Genomic DNA, 27,588 nt, shown 5'->3' with positions numbered 1-27,588 from the left:
TTTTTGTGTGTTTGTTCATGTGTGCAGGCGAAGAGATGTGTGTATGGTGAAGCTGTAGCATGTAAGCGTATAGAGAAAATGAAGACCTATACACTCACACATATAGACAGACGCGGGTACATGGGGCCTTTGCAAGGTCAGTGTCACCGAGGCATGACAAAGACCCAATGTTGTAAATAATAAGAGCTCTGACCTTTCACAGGAGCAAGACGAGCCATTTATCAGCTCCATCGACCCCATGTCCACTTCTTCATCGGATGTTCATCATAGCAGGAAGATTTTGTTCCGTTGCGGCACAGATTATTGAGAAAGCATCCTCATTTCAGTCAATAATCCTTTCATATGTCAAACCATATGTTTGATTCTATTTACTGCCAAGATTTCTTAACCAAACACTTTTTCTGATGCTGTCACTTTCCTGTAACGACATTTAACCAAGGGGCAAGCTTTTATTGTGAAGGAGCCAAAAGAAATTCAATTCATTTGTCACAGAAATTAATCTTTAGTGTTCACTTGGTTTCAAATGGGGGTGTCACGATCTCAATTCTAAAAATAACCCAAATAAGCTTTCAGTTTCAGCTATTGAAATCAAAAACAGAATAGGAAATCAGAAATTTGACCACATGGTCTTAATGTGGTACATTTTAGAAAAATATGGGATATAATGTTATATCTCGCTTAAGAAAGGGTAGGCTAAATGATATTAAGTTGAATTTGAAAATGTAAATTGCAGTTTTATGGATGTAAAACCAGTCAATTGTTGATTTTTATGAATCAAGACTCGTCTAACAATGTCATATCCCTTAGTGCTGGGAAAAAACAGCTTAAATTGAACATTGAACCGAATTGTCACCTCAAAAGTGAAAGTCTAATTGAATGGTGAATGTGGAGAATCATGACAACCACAAGATTTCAAATTTTTCTCAGCTTTTGGTCAGTTAATGAGTTTTCGATGTTTTAAAGGTGATATTTGATTGTGGGTGCTAATGGCATGGTTTGGCTTTATATCCAAGCATATAACTTATTTGTTAAAACAACATAAAAAACCCACGGTTTGGTTGCATGGCCACTTGGGTTGTTTGTTGTTGTTTTTTTGGATGGTATGTTCTGTACATATCCTCCTGATGTAGACTTATTAGCCTGGCTCATCTTGCTCACCGTGTAAATATATAACATGGACATGTTTATACAGCCTCCATTTCCTGATTTCTTTAAAAGTGACTAGCGGCATTGAATGAGGTGGCTTGTTTTTGTAGTTGGTCTTGCATTTTTGTTCCTGGTTATTAGATTTTGTGGAGGAGGGATCTCTCTGTTGCACTTCTCACCTTTTATTTGACTTTATTTCTGGTCGGGAACCCGTCCTTGGCAAAAGATCACAATCTTCTCTCATAAAGCCCTTACCCTCCAGAGGCACTGCGCTGTTCGTGAGTCATAACAAAATGTAAACAAAAAGATAAAAGAAAATAAAAAAAATAAAAAAATCTGTCAAAGAAGTATTGACATACAGCGAGACTTTGATTAAAGGCTACTGGGAGCACATAACTAACCAGCATGACTGAATTTATCTTGGCTCCTTTCAAAGGCCTGACAGCATATCTACAGTTGCTCTTAGTGCCATTTTGAAATGAAAGCCCTCGCTGCATCAAGCTGCACTCTCTGCGCTTGGAGGAGATGAAACCAAGCACTCAGGGCTTCGCTGTAGTGTTGCTTCAGTGGCATCGCTACTTAATGGCGAACGAAAGAGAGAGAAAAGATAGATGGAGAGACAAAGATGTTGATACGACACAGCTGGGACCTCCACTCAATTTCACGACACTAGAAAATATCACGGCGCGTGTCCGAGCCACCAGAGCACACCGGTGGGCCCCAGGCCTCCTATTATATTGAAGGGTGAGACATATCACTCCCGAATCGCTTGTCAATAAAGACGATGGCCGCTGGGAGACTGGACACGGGAATAGCTTAATAAAAATACACTTCAAATAAAGTTTACAGCCTCATAATAAATCACAGTAACTCCTGGCAACAATATGATTAATGCTTACTTATAAGTTTAATATTTGGTATGCTGAAAGACTGCCTTGAGAATTTCGATGCATTATTCACAGGAAAGCATCCATGTCTATATATCTAGCTGTTTTGATTTAGTCTTTGTTTATTCAAATGAACTGAAACTGCAGTTTTTCTAATATTTAATTCAACTATTGCAGAGCATATTTAAGCCCATTAAGCTGATTAACTTGAAATTAATTTGAGTTTTTAACAAACCAAAGCTGTCGATTTAAAAAATAAAAATAAATAAATAATACATTTTTTTCATGTCCTTGAATGCCTCACCAAGGAGAAATTCCAACTTTGGTCTCGGCTGACAATGGTAACAAAAATGTGTCCTTAACCAAGAAAAATGTGTTCTGTGATTAGAGTTCTCATATCCAGGAAAGTAGTTTTTCAGAACATACTAAAATAAACCGCACACATCAATTGTTTACAAAATGCAAAGCAAATTCAATTCGCAGTTAATGGTCTAAAACATTCCTCCAGTTTGTTTCCTTTTAAGGGAGGGATTGATTAATTTGTTTGCACATTGCATATTGTTTTCATCTTGCTGTGTTATTATTGTGTTGCTGGTTAAATTATATAGTGTGTAATTGCAGGATCAGTGCATCCACAGCCTCATTATGTCTTTCCTACATTAAGACTGCATTTTAAGTAGGTAAATATTTTTTTTTAAAAGCTGCATATTCTGAGCAATGACAGGACAGAGCAATAACTTTCCTTTCACCTGCAGCTTATTTAACATTTTTTTCACACTTTCAATGTTTTATAATTATTCTCTAAAGCTGGTTCAGATTCTGGATAATGTTCCTGTTGAAGTGCAGAGGCTATTCTTTATTTAATGCTACCCTTTCTTCTACTGTATTATTAATTTTTTTTAAACTGGTTGTGCGGAGAGGTGGAGCAGAATTTGATTCCAACTCTTGATATGCTCCTCCAGTAATCTGCTTGTCCAAGACCTTTTCCCTGCAACCTTGACATTTCCTCACTTGTTAAGCAGTGCTACATGATCACAGACTTCACATGAGGGCTATGGTAAGCAGATATGGCCAAATACTAATGAAGACAACGCTTCCAACAGGATGGAGTAAGATGCAAGAAAACAGCCTTTTAAAATCAGCAGCATCTTAACAGTAATGTGATGAGAGGCGTGTGTGCATGTACAATTTAAATATTGTTTTAGATTGTATTTTGTATGCACAGATTGCACAGTAGACACACAGTATCCAGTATGTGGAAAAGTATTAAAAATCCAACAGAAGAAGCATATTTCTGCTCTGATGAAACAGAAAATATTAGTTTCTGCTTATTGATTAGTGTATGTATGTGAATTTTTGACGCTTGCTTATCAAAATCACTTTATGCACCTCCTATGGAGAAATGATCAATGACTTTTGTGCTCTTGAGTCCCTTCACATCAGGATGTTCAGAATGAGCTCGGTGAATCGGGCAGTAGCTCACCCGATCGATTATTATCTGGAATCGCCGGAGGAGGTGAAGAAAGTGGGGAGGTAAGCATGGGCCTGGGGGCAAAAATGCAAACATCTGTGTTCGTTCAAACCAATTAGTTGCAAGGGCTTGTAACGGCACCGATCGGTGAAGATTCCTACCCTCCACTCCTCCTTCATTAATGCTGCTTTCCATCTCCTCATCTTCATCTTCGCTGGTCTTTGGCCCTTCTAGCTGCCATCTGTCTCTTTCCTCCCCTCCTTGCGTTCCATTTTCCTCTGCAGCTTTATTTTCTCATCCACCTCCCAGCTTCCACTCGTCCATACCCTCTCCACCTCTGTAATTATCCCGCCATTTCTTGTATAATGCGAATATACAGAAAAGTAGTTCACGGATTGTCTTCTTGTGTCCTCCCTTTTTCTTTCGCTCCCTCCTCACACACCTCTCCTACTTTTTTTCTTTTTTTCTTTTTGGCTCCTTATCTACATCACCTGCCCGCACTTCACTGCCACACAAAATGTGGAATTAATTCCTTCAACGTTCCTGCTCACCAGCGGTGGTCCTTTATCTCTGGGGGTTGTCGAAAGGTGACTGGAAGGCTCCCCATCATTAAAACCTCATCATCTGCGATGACACTTTCTACCGTTATTGACTTTCACTTTTTTTCCCTCCACAAAGGATGTATCCATAAAATCCAATTGGCACATGCCCATTCAACCGCAGTTTCATTAAAGGTGAATTTAACACTTTTATGGACATTATGAATACAGAATAATACAGACTTTACACTGTAACATGGACAGAATAATACCAATTCCTGCGCAGGATGTCAGAACCCTCTGTGCCATTTCATTGCATATTCCTCATATTCTAAAATACAAAAAACGACCAGGGCGGGCGATAACGTGTTATGGGTTTCCTGAATAGCTTTCAGGACAAGAGAGATACAGAGAGAGAGGGAGGCAAAAGAGAAAAAGATGGAAATGTCAAAGTCGATCATTTCTGTGGAAGACATGTCGGTGCGTTTGCTCCTGAACAGAGGCATCCCTAAAGGTCACGTCAATAATTCTCCTGTTTCTCCAGCTGGCCATTAATCATTTGGTCGTACGTCTGTCATCATAGGGGGCTAATGAGATCTACATAGATCATTTCTTCCTCTGGCTGGAGGACAACCCTGCTGTTTTAAAAAAAGCTCTCTCATTGATCTTGTGTTGCTCTCAGAGGATCCACGTGTGGCCGGAGCCCGTGTCGCTCGCCAGTGCTTCTTTTTGTCTTTTTGGTTGGAGGTTGGAGGCAGATACATTCGGGGGATTTGATGGGGCTTTTGTAATGATGTCGTGTGAATCATATGAGAGCGTGGTAGTTTTAATGCAAGGGTAATTAATTTAAATGTTAAGAGCTCCAGTTACTAAAATTTGCTCCCAGTGAAAAACAGGACACTTGCAGATACCTTTAACTTGTATGGGAAAAAATAGCAATCTTAAAAAATTTTTTGTCTTAGCACAATGAATCTAAGGCCTAAATTTAAAGTTAAATAGACCAGGACATAATCTACTTTAAATAAATAAATAAATATGTGCCTTAGGTTGATTTTCTTATTGTATTTTTTTCTACTGCCTTTCCCAGAGAGAGAAATGGGCCTGTGCCTGCACTGCATGAAGTTTAAATCTTGGCTTGAATAGAGTCTGTGCCATTCTGATGCAAATGTAAAGGTGCTCAATGGTGACCCTGGAACGGTACTCGGTTTTATTAATGTTAATAGCAGAAAAAGCTGACTCACACCTGTAGATCCATAAAAACATGTTTATGGTGTGCTGCTTTGGTCAGACCAGGGAAAACTGTCAGAAACACAGTTTGTAGCCAGAAAGCAGCAGGTCAGTTGCTTCATGAGGGGTGTTTTCATTACATTCCAATACATGGAATGAGGCGGGTCTCACTCGCCGAAACGCCCCTAATTTGAATATGAGCCGTCCTGAGCGGTCTTTTGACCGGACTTTTTTAGTCCCTGTTGAAGAGCAGGGCCGTTTTACTCCCCTGAAAAAAGCCTGGTTGCTGATTGGATAGACGGCTAAGCAAGATGTGAAGTAGTACTCGACGCCACAACAACATGCACCATTTGTAAAAGCTGGCGAAGTAACGAGTAGTCACAATCGACAATAAACATAAGCCCCTTTCATAGTGTGGTCCCGCAAATCCCCGCCGTATTGCTGGAAAGTTCTGTGCCGGCTTTTTGCCTTAAGGCTTTCGTAATGATTCCGCAAAGGTGTCATTTTCTGCCCTTTCATAGTGCAGTCTGGCGTCGCGGAACGAGGTGCACAGTAGCACATTTCTAATAGGCTAACAGTTAGCTCTGTAGCAGTACAGAGTGTATGTGCTGCTGCTGCAGCAGGTGTTCACTTAGCGATCTCTCTTTGTTTACAACAAACACCGGACACTCTGTGCACAGTTAGCGATGCTGGTTAATTCACGATCACGATGCTTATGATCAGCGGAGATGCTGTACATAATTAGCCATGCTGGTTTGTTTATGATCAGCGGCGGACATTGTGCACAGTTAGCGACGGCAGCCACAGTTGCGTCTCCCATGTTTAATCCGTTGAAGATAAATACGTTTATCAAAAATTTGCCATGTGTAGAACTGTCACTCGATCTGGATCTGCATGACAATCTGCCATTTGGTGATGCCCGTCATAATAAAGTTGGCTCCAATTTTGTGACCAGTGTCCTTGAACCAATAAATCAGACAGATACAGCAAAATAAGTAAAATTTAAAAGGCACAACTAATGAGTTATAAGACAAACGACTTCCTTGAACTCTAAACCAGACCATAAGTGTACTAGAGTATTTGCCACGTTGCCCATAAAACTGACCGCGTGTCAAGTGAGATGTCCCCTTAATCAATGTAACAGCTTCAGGATTTAGTCATCTAATTTTTTTTGCCTTGGGAGGGTTCAGGATATGAAGCGTATGGTTCTGAAATGAAATACCCAGCCTTTGATTAAAGTGGCATCTTGCCACAAAGTGATTGATTGCACAAACTCAGACAAGCGATGGTACCTCTCAAGTTCTATTTTCAATAACTCAGTGATTGTTTAGCATAGTTGTAATATTGTTTGCACACAGAAGCAATTTTCTGCTCATAAAAGAGCTGTAAGAATATTGGGGCAGTATCTCACAATATGTATAACTCTGTCGCAACAAGGGCGGAAATAATTCCTGACCTGATTAAATCCTTCGGCTCATTAATAATTCTGTCAATCAATAAATCAACAGTTAGGATCAATGAAAATCTAGTTTAACAATGTCAAAAGAGCCATTCATCAAGATTCTGGTTAATGGATATACATCTGGGGCCCCTTTTTAAAAGGCTGACTGGATGACAGATTTTTGGTCATTGATGACTCAACCTTTATAGAAGAGGACACCAAAATCTCTAAACATATGCCCAACAAATTTCTAACAAATTGCCTTGATGTCAGTGAAAATATGTGAGAATTAGTCACTGTCAGTGTCACTTTAGTGATTGATTTTAGTCAAAATGTAATCATGTTTTGGTCAGAACTTCAAACTGAATGTTATATTAGATCACCGTGACTCTGGGTAAATACCTTTTCTGCTTTTATATCTGTAATTCTCACCATTTTTTCATTACTGTGTCAACAAACTGTAACCCTGAAAGTCAAAGTGGCTGTTTTTCTTTGAAATGTTTACACTTTAATGAAAAATAAGAACTTTCAGTCTCCTGTCAGTGACATCATTAAAGTTTGAATCAACCTGAGACCAGTTCAAGTCAGGATGATGCACAGAGGAAAAACACACATCTGTAAGTGTCTACAAGCTCTATTTATTTAAGAGCTTAACCTTTACCAAAGGCCAAAAAGGAAAGAAAAGAGGAAAAGCTTGCATATTTTCTGACAGTGTGGTGGTAGTTTTGCTGCAGATGGTTTGCAAAGAGAAAGTATTTCAAAAGAACACTAAAGAGAAAAGAACCCTATATTATTCAGTTAGTCATTTGACCAAAGAGGGCAACCAGGCGAGAAAAGACCTTGACCAGAAATGACACCAAAAACCTGAGGGGCCAGTCTAACAGAAGACCTGGCAGAGATTGCAGGCTGCGATGGGAGATCTCGCTGGGGCAGATCAGTGCAGAGCATGTGGCATATCTCAACAAAGACATGAAATGCGCGGAAAAGCATGATTTTTTTCGGATTATACATAAAAGATCATGCCTTGATGATATATACCTGCCAAAAAGAATCTTGCCCAGTATTCAGAAGTTATGCGATGTCCTCAAGCCCTTCCAGATGTGCTGTGCTTTCACTTGACAGCAAGTCTGTGTTTCATCTCTGAGTTGATGAGTGAACAAACACCTCTGCACCCGTGGCAGGCTCAGTGGCACAGCATCCATGTGTGCGCATGTAAGTGTGTGTTTCTATGTTACACATGCATGTAAAGCCTTAGCAGGGTCGCTTGTACACTGTATAAATGAATATGTCATTTATTTTGCATTTCAGTTAAATCCAATATCCTCCCCCTGTCACTGCGATTACCAGACTGTCACGCTAAAATAGCGACTCTGACAACATTGTCAAAATACAAATTTACTGTGTGCAAAAAGATTTCCATGATTATTTGTGCTGTTTTCTCACTACTCCCACATTTGTGTCGTGACAAGTAATGCATGTACCTAGTTTCTTCCTTCCATGTTTTATTTATCTATTTGTATTCAGTCCATGTGCCTTATAATCACAGATAATGCATCAACACATTCAGAATCATTCAATTACAGGAGGAATATGCACTGCAGCCGACAAAAAACCCTTTCAGATTTCCCATTTCAGACATCCTCTTTCTTTTTCTTTCAAACACCATAATGTAAGTCCATTGTTGTCACGGCCTAATCTTTTCTTTTATATCAAGATTCAAAGCTCATTATGTGAGTCATAAGAGATCCCCTTTGTGCAGGAGACGAGTCTAATGGTTTTGACTCGTACTGTGCCATGCAGGCTCATTGCTTGCCATCCCTTTATAATGCTGTGATAAATAGCAGAAAAGTCAGTCATCCTTCCAGCCTCAAAAATACATAATATTAAACCAGATAAAACCCCAAAATCTGAATCCTTTTTGACAATTTTTAGATTTTCACACACACACACACACACACACACACACACACACACACACACACACACACACACACACACACACACACACACACACACACACACACACAAACACTTGAATAATGGTGGAGAAATATAGCCTTCAGAATATAATATATATTTGTAATACATATGTTCCAATCTAAAGAATAGGTTCAGTCACTTGTGGCAGAATAAAGAGCAGTGGTTCTATATTCTTAGTGAGAAATCTTGAGATAAAACCTTGGTTCTGCTATTTTTTCTAAACTAATAATACAAAAAATATGTGTAGCTGCTCTACAGTAATTTTTACCAACAAAGACTTTTTTATTTTTTAATCACGCCGACTCTTACAGAAGGAACATAGTGGTGGGTGTACAAATTGCACACTGTACATTACAGCCCATCATCCCTTCAACTCATTTCCGATGGTGACTCTGCAAAGGAAACTCGAACAAATAATATAATCATAAAATATTGTAGGGAACATCCAGTGTCTGAAAGCAGAGATACTGACGGGCGCAGAGAGCTTGGAAAGTACAACAGGGTCTTTTAGGAGTCTAGAAACAGTAATGGACACTGACATCTATTTATAGTGGGAACAGCTAAAGACAGTGAATAGAAAGCTGAACAAAGAGGCAGAGAGAGAAGAGCCACTGGCAGTGTTTTTATGAAGCTTTCATACAGTCCAGCACAGATAATCTAATGCAAAAGAACTTCCTAGAGAAAAAGTTTAGATTTGACTTCCATTAGGGATTTTTGTATTACCTGAGAAAGAGAACCAAACCGTAGCCAAGCCTCTCAGTTTCCGTGCAAAGATTTTGGATGAAAATTCATGCTTGGATGGAAAAAAATGGCTTAAGAATGTGTATGGATATGCATTTTATAAGATTTTAGTTCTTATTTTATCTCTGTTAACTGTTTAAAATCGTATCAGTGATTTAATTAACAACGTATTACTTATGACATTTAACCTTTCTGGTGGATTTTGGAACAACAGAGATTTGGATTTATGATTGAAATAAAGCTCCACGCGGTGTCTGGGGGGTAAACCTGAATGATTTAGAGCTGTTGTTGTGCCCCTCTCAGGGGAGCCCAAAGTTTGAGGCCTGGAAGTAAAAGATGAATGCTTGAGATGCTGACCAGCAATTCAACATCAAAATTTATCCTCTGAAGTGTTCTATCCCCCGTATGGACAAGACATATTCGTTTTTTATATGTTCACTGTTTGTTGTGTGCTCTAATCACTATTCTGACCACAACATCTTGTACAGTTGGGAGGAGTGAGGTAATCATGTTTTTGGAATTCATCTTCTCCGGCTCTCTGGGCGATGCCATAAAGTCACAATGTGATTTATTTCTCTTTCTTTAGACATATACCAGAATTATGCCCCATTTTAAGAAATCCCAGAAGGTACTAATTCATATTCTCTATATGATTGGACCATCAATACTGAGGGTAAGTGAAGGTCGCTCTGACAGTTTTACAGGTTGGCAGGTTTGCCTTACTGCCGTACTCTCACAAAGCTCTATAATGTTCTTCTTCCAGCATTGCTGATCATATTGTATCATGATGGACGGCCAGTTCAAAAGATAGCAAATGTGATCAAAGCTGCGTTAAACTGAATGTGACCTCCGTTTGCTTGTTGTTGATAATCCAAAGTAGCTTAACAGCCTCTCCAATACAACCCATGTATTTATCAAACTGTCTTGGAGATATAGTGCGTGATATAAAATGATTTTTCTCATTTAGGCTGCTATAAGTGAGATAACCAAGGTGACCCGTTTGTCACTGATCATAGATCAATAAACGAGCCCTGTGAACATTGAGGCACTGGCCTCATAATGCATTATGCTTTCAGCTGAGAGAATTTTTTTTAACTGTCAAAAGCAATAACAGTAAAAAGACCACAGGCTTTACAAAAAGGTTTCACATCTATTCTAGACGTTGGAAACATCCAGCGACTGATTCATAGCTTGAAAAACAAAACAGTACATGTCTGGTCCATGCTATATAAAGAATTAGATGAATATTTCATAATTCTCCACACCTGTGTTTGATATTAATGAACTTTCAGTGCAAGCCTACGCAGCTTGCTTGCTAAAACGACATTTCTGGCTGCCCACCTGTTATGAATATTTATAACATGCTAGTGGACAAAGGTTAAAGAGGCAAATTTGGATTTTGGCTCGCTGGCTCAGATTCTGTTTCTTTGATTGGAAGTTAAGAACTGTTGCTGTCCATGGTGCTGAACTAGTGATCCAGCTTCTCTCAAGGGCGGTGGACTTTCTCCAGGTGTCTTTCTCTTCTTTCCCTCATTATTTTGTTCCTCTCACTCCAGGAACAGTAAATGTTTCCAGCTACTCAGGTTAGCTATAGTGCTGCAGGAGAAAAAAAGAGACTGTTATTACTGTTGTAAGTGATTGAATGGCTTGTTCAACCTCTGCCTGACCCCTCCCCTTTGCAGCACTAAAATGAAGAAAGAATTAGATTGTGGAGAAAAATAAAATATTAAAGCCTCATTGACTTTGAACTGCAAAACAAAGGTTACAAAAAGCGTAATGTAAAGGTCTGAAAAAGCAGGCGATAATTAAATGCAGCGCTGCCCCGAGCGCTGCCATATATGACCTGTGTCCTCTTCTCTCTCTCTTTCGCTCTCTGCCTTTCTCTCTACAAGCGTGTCTGAAACTAAACGGAAAGCCTCTATGACTATGACTGTCATAAGTATGGCTGTGCATGGCAAAACAATTGCAGCCTGTCCAGTGCATAATAGACGGGTGGAAGTGGTAAGCACCGTGCACCATCCATGAAATCAATGGTCCACTGCTTGGTGGCTGGCTGACTCCCCTCAAAACACACCCAGGCGGGTGCCATAAAGGATGTTTATTAGGCTGACAAGTTGACACTGCAGCTCCTTGTCATGCTCTGATAATAGGGGCCAGGCGCAGACCAGCGGAAGCCTTGCTTCAGCTGGTTAGGAGACAGACAAACCCCTTCAGGGGTGCAGATAAGAAAGAAGAGGAAATAAGAGAGGAGAAGAAAAGAAAGAAGGAAGAGGGAGGGTGGTGTATTAGTGCAGCTAGTGGCTGTTTTATGAGTGGAATAAAGAAGAGGAAGGAAAATAGGAAAGAGGGAGAGGAGCAAGGTAAAGGAGAGAATGGAGGATGGTTCATGGGGTTGTGCAATCAGTGCTTGAGAGATGACATGATCCAAGATTATGTAAAAAATGGTAATATCTCTACTACATTGCCAGTTTAAGACATGGATGTATGAAAAGAACTGTGTGCGGTGTTGGCGCCGCATTTGTCCAGAGTTACACGCTGGTTTCATATGGGGTGACGATTTGCAGGTTTCCTCTGGCTGCCTGAATGAATGGCATGAAAATAATTTACTGACATGGCTGTTTAAGACTTTGTATTGTATTTGACTAATGCATTGAAGATTTTCAACTTTCAAGGCTGCACGGATGAAAATCAAAAATTAAAACTGACACTGTAACATCTGCCTTGGAGGTTTTGTTCTCGGGGTGATTTGTCTGTTTTTGTCTCTCTGTCAATTTTCATAAAAATTGTTGGAAGGTTGAAGCATGTACCGAGGAAGAGCCTATTAAATGACAGGGCGGATGCACTAATTATTTCCCCCTTTTTTTTCAGAACATTGTGAGATAGGGCATTTGTGCTGCATTCATGTGGTGTCATAATAATCAGAAAAATAAGTTGCCCGATTATATTTCATGGCTTACCTGATTTGACCTGTTTTCTTTGCTCTTCAATGTCAATCAAATACTGAAAACAGCTATCAATGTGTTGTTTAAATGCTCCGAGCAATAAAATACATGACAGCTTGTTTGTAGTGTCCACATTGGTTCCACATCACTATTTAAAAAGCCTGAACACACAGCAGTTGGAAGAATAACTTGACTGTCTGAGGAGTGTGTGAATGCACCATTGGCCTTGGTAGAGGTCTGTGCTCTCCGAGTGCCATTCTTTTTACAAATATGTTAATCTTTTCAGTGACTTTTTGTACCAGCACTGTGTGCAGGTTAATAAAAAACTGAAATTGCTTCCCAACATATTTGGTGCATTGGACACATTATAAAATGCATTTTTAGGAAATTCTGTTTTAAGACACAGTACATACACCTCTTTTCTTCTCTATCGTTCTCCTGTAATGAGTGGCTCTACATTCACCCAGAACAGATGCAAGCTATAAATCAGCAAATCAATGGCACCAAAGTTAGTCCCTGAACAATATTGTAGGAAAACGGCTTGAATGAGCTTCATTGATTCAGCCTCGCAAATCGTTACTTCTCCAAGAAAAGCTGACCTTGAAAGACAGCAAGGTGGTTATTTGTCACTCCACACACAATTAAACCATGATCGAAGTTTTTTGCTCATTGATTTCTGTTGCATATTTTAAAATTATTTTACATAGACTTTTCTTATCACTTTACCCACGACCTTCATAATTACCTCTTCACTCAGGAAACCAGGTCAAAGCAAGACGATGAGCAGATAGGATGAGATGTGGCTTATTTCTTGCTAACTCATCATAAAATAATGCAACACACCTCCATTTTTCCAGGGGTCAGTCCTTTTGAGTCAGCTCTGCAGAGGGAAGTTCCCAGCACCATTATGTCATCAGGGACAAGAGGACGGAGGGAGAGAAAGCGCTACAAAAGAAGCTATTTTAATTAAAGCTGGCAGATTTACTCGCCTAGCTGGGTTTAAAGCATAGGCGGCCCGGGCCGACGGGGGCCAAAGTGGCGGCCGTAAAAATGACTCATGCCAGGCAGGGGTGGAAAAGAGCCCCCCTGAGGGACGGGCGGGGGAATTAAGGTGTGCAGTCTGAGGCTGTTCAGTAATGAGGACAAATAGCTGAGAAGTTTGTCGTCTGACAGAGGGGTCTGGAGCTGGCCAGGGAAATATGCATAGGGCAATACTTTCAGATCCTGTGACATTTCAGCTTCAGCATGCCACCTTAGTGAGAGGGGAGGGAGAGGAGATGGAAAAATACTACTGAAGTAATACTGAAGGCATGCTATCAGTCGTGTTACATAAGAATATGGATACAGTTTTTACTGGTATTTTAAATGCAGAGCTGGCAGTTAAGGCAATTATAATGAACATTTGTTTTAATATTACTAATTGTTTTGAAACATTAAGGCTGGTTGTGTTATGATGAGTCTTTACCCAGGCAAGAAATGGATAAATTAAAAGGTTGAATGACAAGTTGCCATTTCCGCATAGTCCTGTCGACAAGACGAGTTACCACCAGAGCACATACAGTCTTAAATACCTTTCCGCCATTACCATGTGCCAAACACACAACTAATGCAGACAGTCCCGTTAGCCTCGGAGCATGTAGCTTGCAGCCAGGTTACACTGTGGGTAGAAGATATACAACTTGTATAAATCCTGAAACAATGGATCAATTTGGACGACAAAGGGTGCATTTGCTGGAGGCTATTGGGCTTCACTTAGCAGTTACAATGCATTATTTTGACCAGCAGCGACTACTATATTTTTAATTAATTTGCAATAATAAATACATTTGCATAAAGCAATCATATTTGCCCACTCTCATTATGATAAAAGGATTTATGAAAAATCTCCCTTTAAGGTACATTTTGAACAGAGAATTCATTTGTGATTAATTTGTGATTAACCATGGACAATCACGCAATTAATTGAATATTTTAATAGATTGACAGCCCTAGAGAAAATCAGTAATTTGAAATATCCAGCGCAAACCTTTTTTTCTTTCAAGTGGCTGATGTGCCGCATGATCAACAACTGGTACATCCCACTGTTTTCGACAATAAACTGTAACACCTTCTGTATGAGGTGCACTCCTTAATCTTAGACAATTAATGTCCAGATTATTATTGACAAAAAAAAAGGAATTATATGACACTCTTAGCTTGCCATTTAATTCAAAAGTCATATCATTTACAATTAGCTCCCTCGGGCAATTACATCCCTGTGTCAGTGCACTTCTGTGTCAGTGATCAGGGTAACGACACTAATGAATCCATCCACCAGAGAAAGTAAACTTTTGTAACATTTCTCATTTAAACTTGTACACTGTGAGCCCGTGTCTTCCCTGAGAGGATGATGACTAATTATGATAAAACGAACTGAACGTAGTTTTTACATAATTGAATGCAAATTGGATATTTTGATTATTTCTGATATATCTGTGACAAAAAAAGTTTTAATGAAGTTTCTCGTGCATATTGTACAGTACTGCATTATTGTTTCATTTTTATAAGCCCTTACATGAACTTAGAAATGAAATGGCTTCCCTATATATGCATTAAAAATTGTGCTAAACTTATAAAACAAATAAGCACTTTAATGTCCTCATAATTACATAATATGTTGTTATTTGTAAAGACCCACATGTTTAAAGAAATGACGGATCACTGGATTTATATTTTGCTGCATACCTGTGTTTATCTACTGATCACAATAATGTCTGTGAACATTTAATTCCTTGCCTCCCTGTCTCTTCCTCTGTGCACATCCTGTAGTGACAAGTATACCCGGTGACTGGGACTGTGTTTCTGTGTGGGCGAGCATGGCCGTGCTTTGCAGCGATTTTGGCAGCTATCAAACTCACCCAGTACATGTGTAAAGTGTGGCACATGCAGCAGCTGCTGTCTACTTCCAGTGCCACATTTTAATGGTGGCCAGGAGCCCGAAAAGGAGGGCCATCATATGATTGCGGGTGAAGACGTGTCACAGTGTTTTTCTATTTTCGGGGATTTGGATGGTGTGAAAATCAACCAACCATCTTCTCTTCTTTGAGCTTTGATTTGAAGCGTTGTCTCACCTCCCACACTCTTGTGCGTCTCTCTCATCTCCCTCTTGTTCTGTCACTCTCCAAACCGTTGGATGTCCCCAGGAATGAATGAGTGATGGATTGAAAGCTGTGAAAATAATAATCCCCCCCACCACAAATACACACACACACACACACCACCTCACTCTATCTCAGCAAAGAGGCCGTCTGCAGGGACAGCAGATGTGACTGGATGTATGTCAGCACTGTCACTTATTCCCTCTCTCTCACTCCGTGTAATGGAATTTATAATTCATAATCACCATCTGTAAATTCCCTTATTTATGTCTTTGTCTCCCTGAGTCATTACAGAGACACTTCTTTATCTTTTCTAACTAAACAAAACAAAGAGACGGGAATATTCACTAACAGATTTCTTGGGCACAGTGCCATCTTGGATGCAGCAGAACAATAGATGGCACTAAGTCTGATAAATCCTAAGAAAAACAAAACAAAAACAAAAAGATATACGCACATATACTAAAGCAAAGAACCGATACTAACGGGTACTATACAACTTACGCTTATGCCATTAAAGTGAAACTAGCTCTAAGTCCTCACAATTTATCTTCACTGCTTCAGATTGATTCTGTGGTTTCATCCCACTGATTGAGTTAGCCTTGGTTGTTTTCCAAATTCTCATTCTCAGCAGAGTAAAGTGGCTTTGTCAACTCTTAAAAAGTGAGCTGTCGCTTCACGGGACACCTTAGAACTCTCAGAAACTGTATGTTTTTTCTAAAACAATCAGAGCCTTTCTCTTCAACGTTGGATTCTTTAAAGCATTTTTTTTTTGCCTACCCATCTTCTGCTGAGAGTATGCAGTTGGGGAAATAAGATTTGCTCAATATGGAGTTCCTTCTGTGCAGCCTTGATTGCCTTCTAATCGGAACCTGGTATTTGCAGTTGTAGCGTACCTGTATTCATTTCTTTCAAGGGATGGTTTGGATTTTTTGAAGTGGGGTCACCCTCCTGTTATGTTGCGGGTCAAATTGACCCTTTTTAAAAAATAATAAAAAGTATTTTTCATAAAACGAAAACATTTAAATATGTAAAATAAAAGTTAAAAAAAATCAACGTCATGTAAAATCATTGTATTTTATATGTAGGTCTTTCCAATATATATATGTGTATATATATATATATATATATATATGATATTTTATTATATTATTAAATTATTATTATTAAAATTATTAAATATTTATAGTTATTCCATTAAATATTTTGATCAGAAATATAATATTATAAAATATTACTATGATTTTTCACCGTTTCAAGTACTGTAATGGTAAAAATCTAGAATAAATCTTTGAAATAAATATAGTACTGGTAAAAGGCTACTAATAATTCATAATAATTGAATAACAAAGTGAAATTTGGAGGTATACTTACATGTTACTAGCATAGTACTGAATGGTTTAGATTTGAATTTTGATTTTCACTGCATGTTTTTTTTTTACATGCTTTTTTTTAAATGAAAAATGAGTGAATTAGTGAATTATCCTCATTGAACCATGATCTGCGACAGGTAAAGAACACCACTGCACTAAATATTGATTGAAGTGGTTACTGATGGAGTTATTAATGAAATATGAACAATGTTTATTGGGATTTTTTAGTGTCTGACACTTTTGGATGAATTAAACATGCCTTGGGTTATTGCTGTTCCTTATAAAAACGAGCATAACAGGAGGGTTTACCATGGTCACTATAGTAGATGATGGTCTGCGTGTCTCCAGTTTGGAGAACCAGATGCACCTTTCAGGCAGGAAACTAATGAATGTATTGCTGCAGCCGGGTCTAACACAAAATGTATTTTACCACTTAAACAAAGCCCACCCTAAAAATGTTTTACCCGTTTATGTCTGAACTATCCCTTTTAAAATATTTACACAGCACGAAAGGGATAGTTCAGTTTCTTTGAAGTGGGGTTGTATGTTGTACTTAACCATAGTCACTATATTACCTACAGTATATGGAGGCTATCCCCAGTTTGGAGAAACAGTCAGGAGTACAGACACTAAAGCTAAGCAATGAACCACTAAGGACGGAGCAGCAGTGAAAATAATTTTGGCCACATAAAAAAGCCAGACTAGAATATTTTCACAGCTTTACCTTGACACGAGACAGCCCTGATTAAGTTATCTATGCTGTCTTCTATGCCACCAGACTTATTCACCAGAGTAATTTTACCTTCCAGAACTCCCCTTTAAAACACCACAGCAGCACATTGCTCAACTTCCGTGATGGTACTCCTGCCTGTTTCTCCAAACTGTGCAAACGCCAACTGCCATCTACCGTAGATACACTCACTGTGGATAAGTACCTCATACAACCCCACTTCAAATGCAAACTATCCCTTTCAGATGAAACACATCTTCCTGACCTAGATGTGAATTATTTGTTTTTTCTTGCTTTAATGTTAAAATCACATTTTCCCAAAGCACCAGAGATCTCCCTCTCTGTCCTTGTGAATATTCACTTCAGCTGCAGCTTGTTGTTTTATGTATGTGTTTGTCTCGCGTTGTGTTTTACAGCTAGAAACAGACAAACAAATGTTTAGTACAGACTTGAATCTGACCTTGTGAAGACACTTTTGTATAACACATTATGAGCAAGTGAACCATCACACTCAGTGTTGTATATGCTGAATACAACCTGGATGTCTCAACATGGAGACACAGAGTGAATCTGAGTGTGAAGCTTTAAAGTTAAGTCTCACTGAGAGAGACTCACAGCTACAGCTCTACATGCCTACATAGAGTTTGTGACATAGGCGTTTGAAAGCTATGCCTAATAAACACTTGAACTTGACTAAACACTGATTGTAAGTTTGAGTGCTGGAACAATATGGCTGCCTAATTAGGATGATGAGAGTAGAGCGCCTTATGCAACAGGAAAGGTCATATCCTGTAATGCTAGCTCACACACACACACACACGCACGCACGCACGCACGCACACACGCACGCACGCACACACACGCACATGCGGGCATGCCTGCATCCACCGACTTTATCGAGACTCTTTATCAAGTGCTGGCTCATGTCTCAAGTGTAAAATGAGCGTCATTTCTAGTGTCCTTCAAAACCATTATAGATGCTAATTAACGCATGTCTGTGTACAGTGCGTGCCTGCAGTGTTGTCATGCAGAACAGTAGAGTGATGCTTTGTTTGCAACAGCTGAATACATTTAAAATGGATCATTATGTCCTTTAACGTTTTTATTATAAGTAACAGAAGTGAGTAATATTATAAAATATGAAATGGAGTCACCACAACTTTTATATAATACACAGTTTTGTAAACCTTCAGGGGCAGAAGGTTGAAACTATTCAGAACTACATTACAATCAGTCCACTGCACCTGCTGCTATATGTTGAGTACCGTAGCTTCTTGTTTGCAACAGTTGAATACGTTTTAAATGGATCATCTTGTCCTTCAACATTTTTATTACCACTTTTAGAATTTTCAGAACTGAATAGACCAGCCACCCGCCGCTTCACCAGAAGTTTGAGTCACAGGGCAGAAGATTGTACTGCTGTTGTATGTTGAATACTGTAGTTAAAAGTTGTATTGTGTTTCAGGGATGGATGGAGCAATTCTACATGCTGTAGCACCCGAAGATGATGCACAGTTTTTGTGTCTGATAGTTTTTTTATCTCTACCAGGCGATCATGGAGTTGGTCGGGTGTGTGCATGTTTGTGCAAGAAATTGGCTAAAAACAAGCCTCACCGAGTCTGTTGCAGGCCATAATTGGGCCTTTGTCGTTGCATCCAAAACTAACATCCATAGAAAGTCTGTTCCCATTCTAAACTGGAGCATCTGCAGATTAATGCCATACCCAATATGTTGATTATCCACTAAAGTTAGGCAGGACACAAGATGAATAAATCCATGTTTTTGTTGAGTGTGATTCAACCCTTCTTTGTTCGGTAGGGGAGAGGGAGCTGCACCTTACTTAGTGCATTTTTCTATTTGTCTCTGATTTTTTTTACTCTATAGTAATTGTCTTGTCTTTTTGTATTTTTGGCTTTCCCAACCAAATTACCTTATTTTCATGACCTTATTTGAAAAATAGTTTGCTTTGATTATTTAGTATCCCTATTCTCTCCAGAATATAGCAGAAATAACAGAAAAATAAAGCTGCAACAAAAGTCTTTACATGTTTAAAACATTCACGACCTCTCTCCTTTATGTTGACAGCTGCGGCCCAGAAGACCAACACTAACAGGATCAACTCTGCTGCTCTCAAGGTGAGTTGTATTTTCAGGTGCGTGCACCAGCATACCTTTTTGCATGCATGTGTCCGTGCATAATGTTCACTCTTGATCAATATAAAATGCACTCCTCTTTATGTATGAGAGCGTATGCAGGGCGAATGTATTTACACGCTGCAGTGAAAAGCAACTCAGCATGACACCTGTAATTTCCAAAAGACATGAAAAGACAATCATTCTCTTTGCTTTTCAACGCACATACTAATGATCCTCTGATTGCTGCTGCTGCATACCTTCTTTCCTTTGGACTTTAATACCTTCTGAAACCCTTCTTCGTTATCACAGCTTGAGTTTTCTGTGTGAAGCTCGACTAGACATTTTTTCAGATAAGCCAAGGACCCATTTGCTATCTGTCTGTGTCCCTGGATACCCCCTTTAGCCACATTAGCATTGGAGCACATACTTTAAGAGCTGTTCCAATCACTGTGCGCCACATATCTCAATGATCTAGAGACCATTACTCTTCTTGCAATAGGTTTACTGTGTAGCTGACTCCAATGAGGTAATGTATTAGCTTTCCACTTCCGCAGCAGTATATCATCAGTACTTAGTTTGTGTGTCACCCTCTCATTCTGCATTCAGCAGGGCACGAGGTTCACTTCTTTTTAGCCAATAATTTCTGTACAGTGCTCAATATCCTGACTTGTTTGCCAACTGCCTCTCACTTTTCATTTGGCAGATTTTTTGTGAAGCTGCAGTAGTCATGGTTAAACCCAAGGATAATATCTGACACTTTTTTGCAAACACAAACTACATTTACAGCCCTCTCTTTAGCTGCAGAGATGGCCCGGAGCAGACAAGCCTTCCCAGAGTTGTCAAGAATTAGCAAAGTTTAAAGTGACGACTGCACACTGGTTGATTTGCCTCACAGCATAGTCTCAGTTCATTTGATATAAGTGTGTGTATCTGTGTGTGTCTTATGTACAGCAGTACACCCAGAGGGAAAGGTTGATAGATCGCTAGATAAGTATGTAGATTGTTTACAAGTGGATGGGTCAGGGTAAGGAGTTAATTAGAGTTACGTAGATGGATAGGAAGATATGTAAATAGATGAAGGAGATATATAGATGGACGGACAGAGGAAATTCATTTTAAGACATTTAAAAATCACCAGTTTTGTTTTATTCCGGACTTTTCCTCTCAGCATCTTCAAGATGGTAATTATCCAACACATCAAACAATCCGATGAACCTACTTCACTTGAAAATAACTGCCTGATTCACACTTACGGGGTCTAACAAGGAAAGTGAGATTACTCACGGATCTACATTAATTTAGACTAATTGCTTAGCAGAGGAGACTGAATCATTCAAAGGGAAAACCAGATGCAAAAATGTAATAAGGAGAAAATAACGTGAGCAAGTCTTTAAAAGTAATTCAATCTATCCATCTCATCTGATAGCGACTTGTTTAAAATAAAAGTGACAGTATGCATCTTCTGAAAGTTATTCAAAAGCCTATAAACTTCAGCCTGTTCATGATATTGGAATAAACAAGCCAAAAATAGAAACAGATCATATCTGAAACAGTTGTATCCATGGACATATTGTCACTTGGAACAAGATTTTGAGTTTAAATACAGGTGCCTCATGGAATAGAATATCATGGAAAAGTCAGTTTTCAGTAGTTCAAGTTAAATGGCCCCAACCAAGTATTGAGTGCATATAGATGGACATACTTTTCAGAGGCCAACATTTCCATATTTAACACACTTTTTAAAATTGGTCTTTTGTAATATTACTTTTTTTGAGACACTGAATTTAGGTCTTCATTAAATGTAAGCCATAATAATTATAATTATAAGAAATTAAATAAATTAAGACATGAAATGTTTCATTCTATGTGTTATGGATCTATATAATGTGTTATTTCCACTTTTTGAATTGAATTACTGACATAAATAAACTTTTCTATGATATTCTAATTTATGGAGATGCACCTGTATTATTTACAATCAAAGTGTAGATAATAGAGGAATTAAAAAGCCCTTTGTTTTTTCCCCTACAAATGATACATAACATAGCCCTTTTTTGTCATTAATACCCATTTCTATTCATTTTTATGTTATATCAGCGACAGTGTATTACAAATTATTTTGTCATCTTATTTAATCCTTACTTTCAAATATCACTGTTATATTAAACTCTGTTTTGACCCTGCCGCTGGAGAAGCACTTAGATTGGAACTCACAGTGGTAGGCAGAGAGAAGGAAGAAGGCGGCACTACATGTTTGCCTTTCTAATTAGTTCTCATAGGGACCCAACCATTGATTGTTGCAAATGCCCATTGATTTTTAGCAGGCCTCACTATTTGACGTTTGTGCTAAATGCCACGAGACGAATGACGTCTGTGTGTCGGTAATGTCTGTGACATCAGTTTGTCTTTTTGTGTTTAATGTGTGTGCGCGTATGTGAGTGTGTTTCTGCATATTTACGTGTTAAATGAAAATGGGTTCTGGGTAGCTGACGAATAGAAAAGTTGCTGCGTTCCTTTTGGCTCAGGCAGCCTAATCGAGAAACATCGATCTGGCCGGGAGGAAACAGTGTGCTTACTTGCACATCGAGATAGCCAAAGGCCATTGGCAAAATGTTTGTTCTCATTGGATAAAATCACAAGACTTCCCTCCCTGTGGTCTAAACAGATCACTATGTCAGAAGGTCACAAAGAGTGCTACAATTAATCAGCTAGTGTCCTTCAATATTTCTGCTAACAAAATGTTCAGTGATGCCACAAGTCAATACAGACCTCATTTATTTGTAAATGAATTATGCCTACATTGCATATGTTGAGATGATGATATGTCAAGTGCAAAAGTGTCAAAGTAAGCAATAATCTGCAACACTTTAGCATATAACCTAATCACTAAAATCAAAAATGTATATTTTGGCCAAACTATGTTTTTTGTAAACTTAAGCTGCTTGTAATGTGTTTATCCATGATATCTTGTTTATCGTGAACACAGTCTGAGTTTTGAAAGTCTCATCAAAGGACTTCATCATTCAGCCACACCCTGTATTTCCTATAGGCTTACTATCAAAGTGCTGCTGGCAGTTTATGAAAAGTGAATTAATATGAATACCAGCTGCTCTCCCTTAATGTGAACACACAAGACATCGTCATTTCTCTGAAAGACGAGCAGGATCCCGACTGTGTGACTCACAAACAGTGTTCGATGTGACCCTGAGGGCTCCGTCAGAGTGGGTTGTAAGCCAGCTTGGCTGTATCCAGTATATTGGTTCCAGTCCCTTGATTTTCCACATTAAGTTTGTGATGTGACAGGTATTTCCACTGAGGTTCACAGCAGCCTCAGAGCTTGCCAGCTAACTGGCTACTCACTTTTTGCCCCCTGATCTCACAGCACATGTTAGACTGCACTAACTGTGTGGTGGGTGGTTGAAATTCAATAGTGTCTGTTATTTGAGACACGCAGCCGCTTGTAGTGATGCTAAAAATATACCAATTCCCACTGGACAGTCTGTTTCAACTGGGAATGTTCACAATTAACATTTAACTCTCAATACGACTCAATTTTGACTGATTAATTCTACCAGATAAACAGTTATAAAGTATAGAATCAATTAAAAGAATTTAAGGGCAAATATAACTTCTGGGGGCAACACTTGCAACCATTTGAGCTTTTCATAGGGGTAGCTTATTGGAGATCTTAACCCTCTGAATCCCAAAATTCTGCAGGCAGGTTTGAAAAGTATATGTTATTTAAAAAAAATGCAAATAATACAGTCTTTGGATTTAAATTTTCAACTTTCTGAAGGTCCTTGAACCAATCACATTTGATGAATGTTTCCGTTAGAAAAAGTAACCAAACAGTCTTGAAAATTTTCGTAGAATCACTGTATCCTAAATGTCTCATTTACAGTTTTGCAAAAAATAAACTGTTTGTGCTACAAAACCATTTAACTCTGCCCATTTGTGAGCACCATTTGAACAATCAATTATCAAATTAATTATTTGTGATTTATGGCATGATAACTTCTCCCTACTTCTAGGCATTATTGTGCTGTTCCCATGGAAATCGGCACTCACAACGGAGAGCTACGTGACACATGCCACAATACTGATGAGGACTGGTGGTTTAAATCAGACATCTGACAACACTGAGTGAGCCAGGCAGACACACAGCTGACAACATGGCAGCTAAACTTGTACATGGCTGTATGTTTCCATGACAATTCATGCAACGTCCTGGCTGCGTGAGCTGTACAACTCTGAAGCTGCACGCTGTCTCGAACACTGCAACTATGCCCGAGCCATGAGGGACTCAGTTTCCTGCTTATATGTTAACGGTTAATGGTTAATTCCGAGGTTGCATACTGGTATTACCATAGCTTATCTGTCTTCCAGTCTTAAAAAACATGATTGAGATGGAAACAGATGTGACAATAAGGATTCCATTTGTGTGATTGCGTTAACTCCTCTCCTGAGTGTTGTTGCCTCTTACCTGGCTTTACTGTGGCCTACGGATTTGTTGTCTCAGCAAATGGCCTGCTTTTAATGGGAATTTGCCTGTCATTGTTCCCAACACTCGTTCCTTTGAGGGGTTTGAATAATGCAACACTCTGTCCTTAGCTTCCATTTGAATATATCTGTCTGGTCAGCAGAGAGAGAAAGTGACAAAGACAGAGCGGCTCAGTCAGAGACAGAAGTACAGAAAGGCAAAGGGACAAAAAGTGAAAGCGAGGCAAGAAGAGAGAAAGTTAGTGAGAAAAGGGCAGACAAAGAGAATGCGGGACGTATCAAGAGACAGAGAAAAAGACGGATAGAAAGACTGATTGTAAGAGAGAGGGCCACACAGTGCAGCATCTATATTAGGCTTCCGAACGATACATAATGTGATTTGCTTGGGTAATGAGACAGGCAGCCATTTGTAATTTTCAGTGTTAGTTCACTTCTCGTCATGCTTTTTATGCGCTGTGTACCTACATCCCCATCCTGATTACCAAGGGGTTGAGGCGTTTATTTTTAGTTGCCTGAAACGTACGTAGACAGCACGGTGATGAATGGGGACGGGCCGCCATTGTGGCAGCGACAACAGTCGCAAGATTGACTGTAGCGTTGGCAATAATGTTGTCACTACATCACACGGAGAAAAACAGAGCTTTGTTTGCTTAAAGTTTAGTTTAGACTTGCTGAGTTTGCTTGTGGTGAACAAAGTCGGCAAAATGATGGCAGGAAAAACACAAAACTGTGGAATTCAACCAACATGGAGTGAAGATAGTGAACGTGTTACACCAGCCTGATGAAACCCCACTACTTATAATATTAAAGACACATTGGGACCGGGAAAATATCACAGATTTGTCATATCATTAATCATTAATAAGACCATATACTGAGACGTACTGTACATTTTTCTCAAGCGGAAACAATATTTTATTATTTGAAGACAAATTCTTATATACTTCTTGCTGATTTTAGGCTTGTGAGAGACTTTTGTTCTTTCTCCGTGTAATAGATCTCATGACATTTTTAGTGGAAGTATTGTTTAAGGTTTTCTCCTTGCTATTTTTGTGGAGATTTATTTTGTAGAGGAATATTTACCAGCTGTAATTGAAGAAATGGCAAATAGGGGTGTAAATCAGAAGTTTCCTCATGCTACAATATTATATTAAATATTTGGAAAACAATACAATATTTGCTGACATTACAAAGATAATACAAACAGTTCAATAGAGCACAGTTTGAATCCTGAGCTTGCTATATTAGACTGCTGGCTTTTTACATTTAGTTTACTGGTAAAGGAAATGTTCTTAGCTATGTTAAATATAACAAGATCTTCAATTGAAATGACAGAATAGGTGTTTTTTTAATTTCAGCCATAATGACATACAGTATATGAGCGTTTTGCGGTACAGAGCGGAGCGTACCAAAAATAGTTCATACGTCATTATAAAATTCCAAAATGCCAAAGTGAAGTAGTTACGAGTATAAGGAGTATAACGTAACTACCACGGTGACGTTAGAAACGAAACGTGATTCTCAAAACGTAAGGCACAGAAGTTCCATTAGGGGTGGGCGATATGGCTCTAAAAGATTATCACGATATTTCAGAGTATTTTTGCGATAACGATATACTTGACGATATTACAAGAAAAATATTTTTTTGTCTGTATAAATAAATAAAATTGTACAACAAAATAAAAATCAATCATAAATCTAAATGTAGTGTAAATTGCTAATCTCAACATTTGCCAATGTGTACAATGTGATCAATCTCGTCCGTTTTGAGAGCTAAATGTAAGCAAACACATCACATAACATTTTTCACAGTCAACAGGGCTTTCCACTAGGACATGGAACAGCCAGACTGTGTGGACTAGATAATTTTTTTTCAGAAAAGCCCAAATTTGGTGCCTCTCACACATTCTAATGCCACTAATCCATCATATATACTGATCTTAATCATTGCCTATTTCAATTAATTATTGTAAAGGAGAATAAGGGTTCTTCTATGATTTATTTAAGGCATCTTATTTTGACAGTCTTCTTGTAAATTCTGAGGGGGATTCTGTGTTTTTATTTTGAAAGCGGCATTGTTTAGCGACAGGAAGTAATAGTATTTTTTGTGATTAAAACCAAAACAACTTTAATTGTTAGCTAATGTTAGCTCGCGGCTAACGAACGGCATAATGCAACAGTGTGTTTGGGCCGTTTGGACCTCTGACAAGACCGGACAGGTTGATAGGATTTAGATAGGCGCACGCAGATGCACACGGAGAGAAGGTAGACACGGCAGCTTGCTGTATTCAGCGCGTGTGTTTAAATGTGTGAATGCACGCGCATGTCTCGGAGGAGGTTGGAGAGGTGCGGGTCGGGTCCAGTCGGGTCGGGTGACAGACACTCTGCTGAGCACAGACAAAACGCAAAATAATTTGATATTGTGAATGGTGTAGATATACTTTCAGTAGCTTGAAATGTGACGTTAGCGCAGCACATGATACTATAGCTGGCAGCCACAGTCTAGGTAATTAATGGGAAATCCTTACACCACTACATCAAGAAATAAGAATGTTGCCAATATCACGATATGCATTTTTTTTACCCATAAAAAAAATATACTGGTATAATCGTGAACGATACGATATGGCACACCCCTAAGTTCCATGATGTTTAAATCACATTGTTTACCCTTTGTTTTCACTTGGGAAACAAGCCCCATTCTCCTGGGTGAAAGTCTTGACATTTGTTTGACCCATCCATCACACGTCCCACCCTCCCCGAGCGCAAATTCCGCCATTTAAACTCTGCATCGCCGCCATTCAGTCTAAAACGTAAATATGAGTCGTATTTTGCTGCCTGTGTGGGGTCGTTTGGGGCCTATGGCGTCGTTTTTGAGGGGAGATGGTCTAGTTAGCCTCATGAGTATCTGGCCGACAACAGTTTTAATCCACATTGATATCCAATATCTTTTTGCCAACTTTTGGTTTGTTAAAAATTATTTCAGTTCCTGTATTGTCTCTGGAAATTATAAAAGTGTCACCAGAAGGAAATATGCATCATATAACAGATGGCCGGAATGATTCTGTACATCGGACTGGCAAAACCTCCTCTTCCACATCCTGCATAACTGCATTGCCACTGGCCTGCCTTAGCCATTTCCCTCCGTTTTGCAAAATAGATTTAAAAAGACATAACTCAAAAAGTGTTTCTCAGCTGAGCAGACTGAAGAGCACAGAATATGATTTAAGCTTCCTTCTGGAGGGCGGAACAACAATGCAGCTCCAGCAGAATCACTTAAACTATAAATCTAGTTAAAAGTGGAGACCTGACTGTAACTCCCATGCTGCGCTCTACTTT

The 27,588-nt window shown here is 39.0% G+C and overlaps 1 protein-coding gene across 1 annotated transcript in view; it reads left to right on the top strand.

Annotated features, from left to right (window-relative positions):
- Positions 1-27,588, top strand: part of tnr (tenascin R (restrictin, janusin)) — a 206,913-nt gene that overhangs the window by 45,816 nt on the left and 133,509 nt on the right. The window contains exon 3 of the mRNA XM_059343993.1: positions 19,700-19,749. The gene's annotated coding sequence lies outside the window, so the exon portion shown is untranslated. The remainder of the gene's footprint in view (positions 1-19,699; positions 19,750-27,588) is intronic.

The sequence above is a fragment of the Centropristis striata genome, chromosome 11 (assembly GCF_030273125.1).
Source record: "Centropristis striata isolate RG_2023a ecotype Rhode Island chromosome 11, C.striata_1.0, whole genome shotgun sequence".
NCBI classification, from domain to species: domain Eukaryota; kingdom Metazoa; phylum Chordata; class Actinopteri; order Perciformes; family Serranidae; genus Centropristis; species Centropristis striata.
This window is presented reverse-complemented; position numbering and strand designations above follow the sequence as displayed.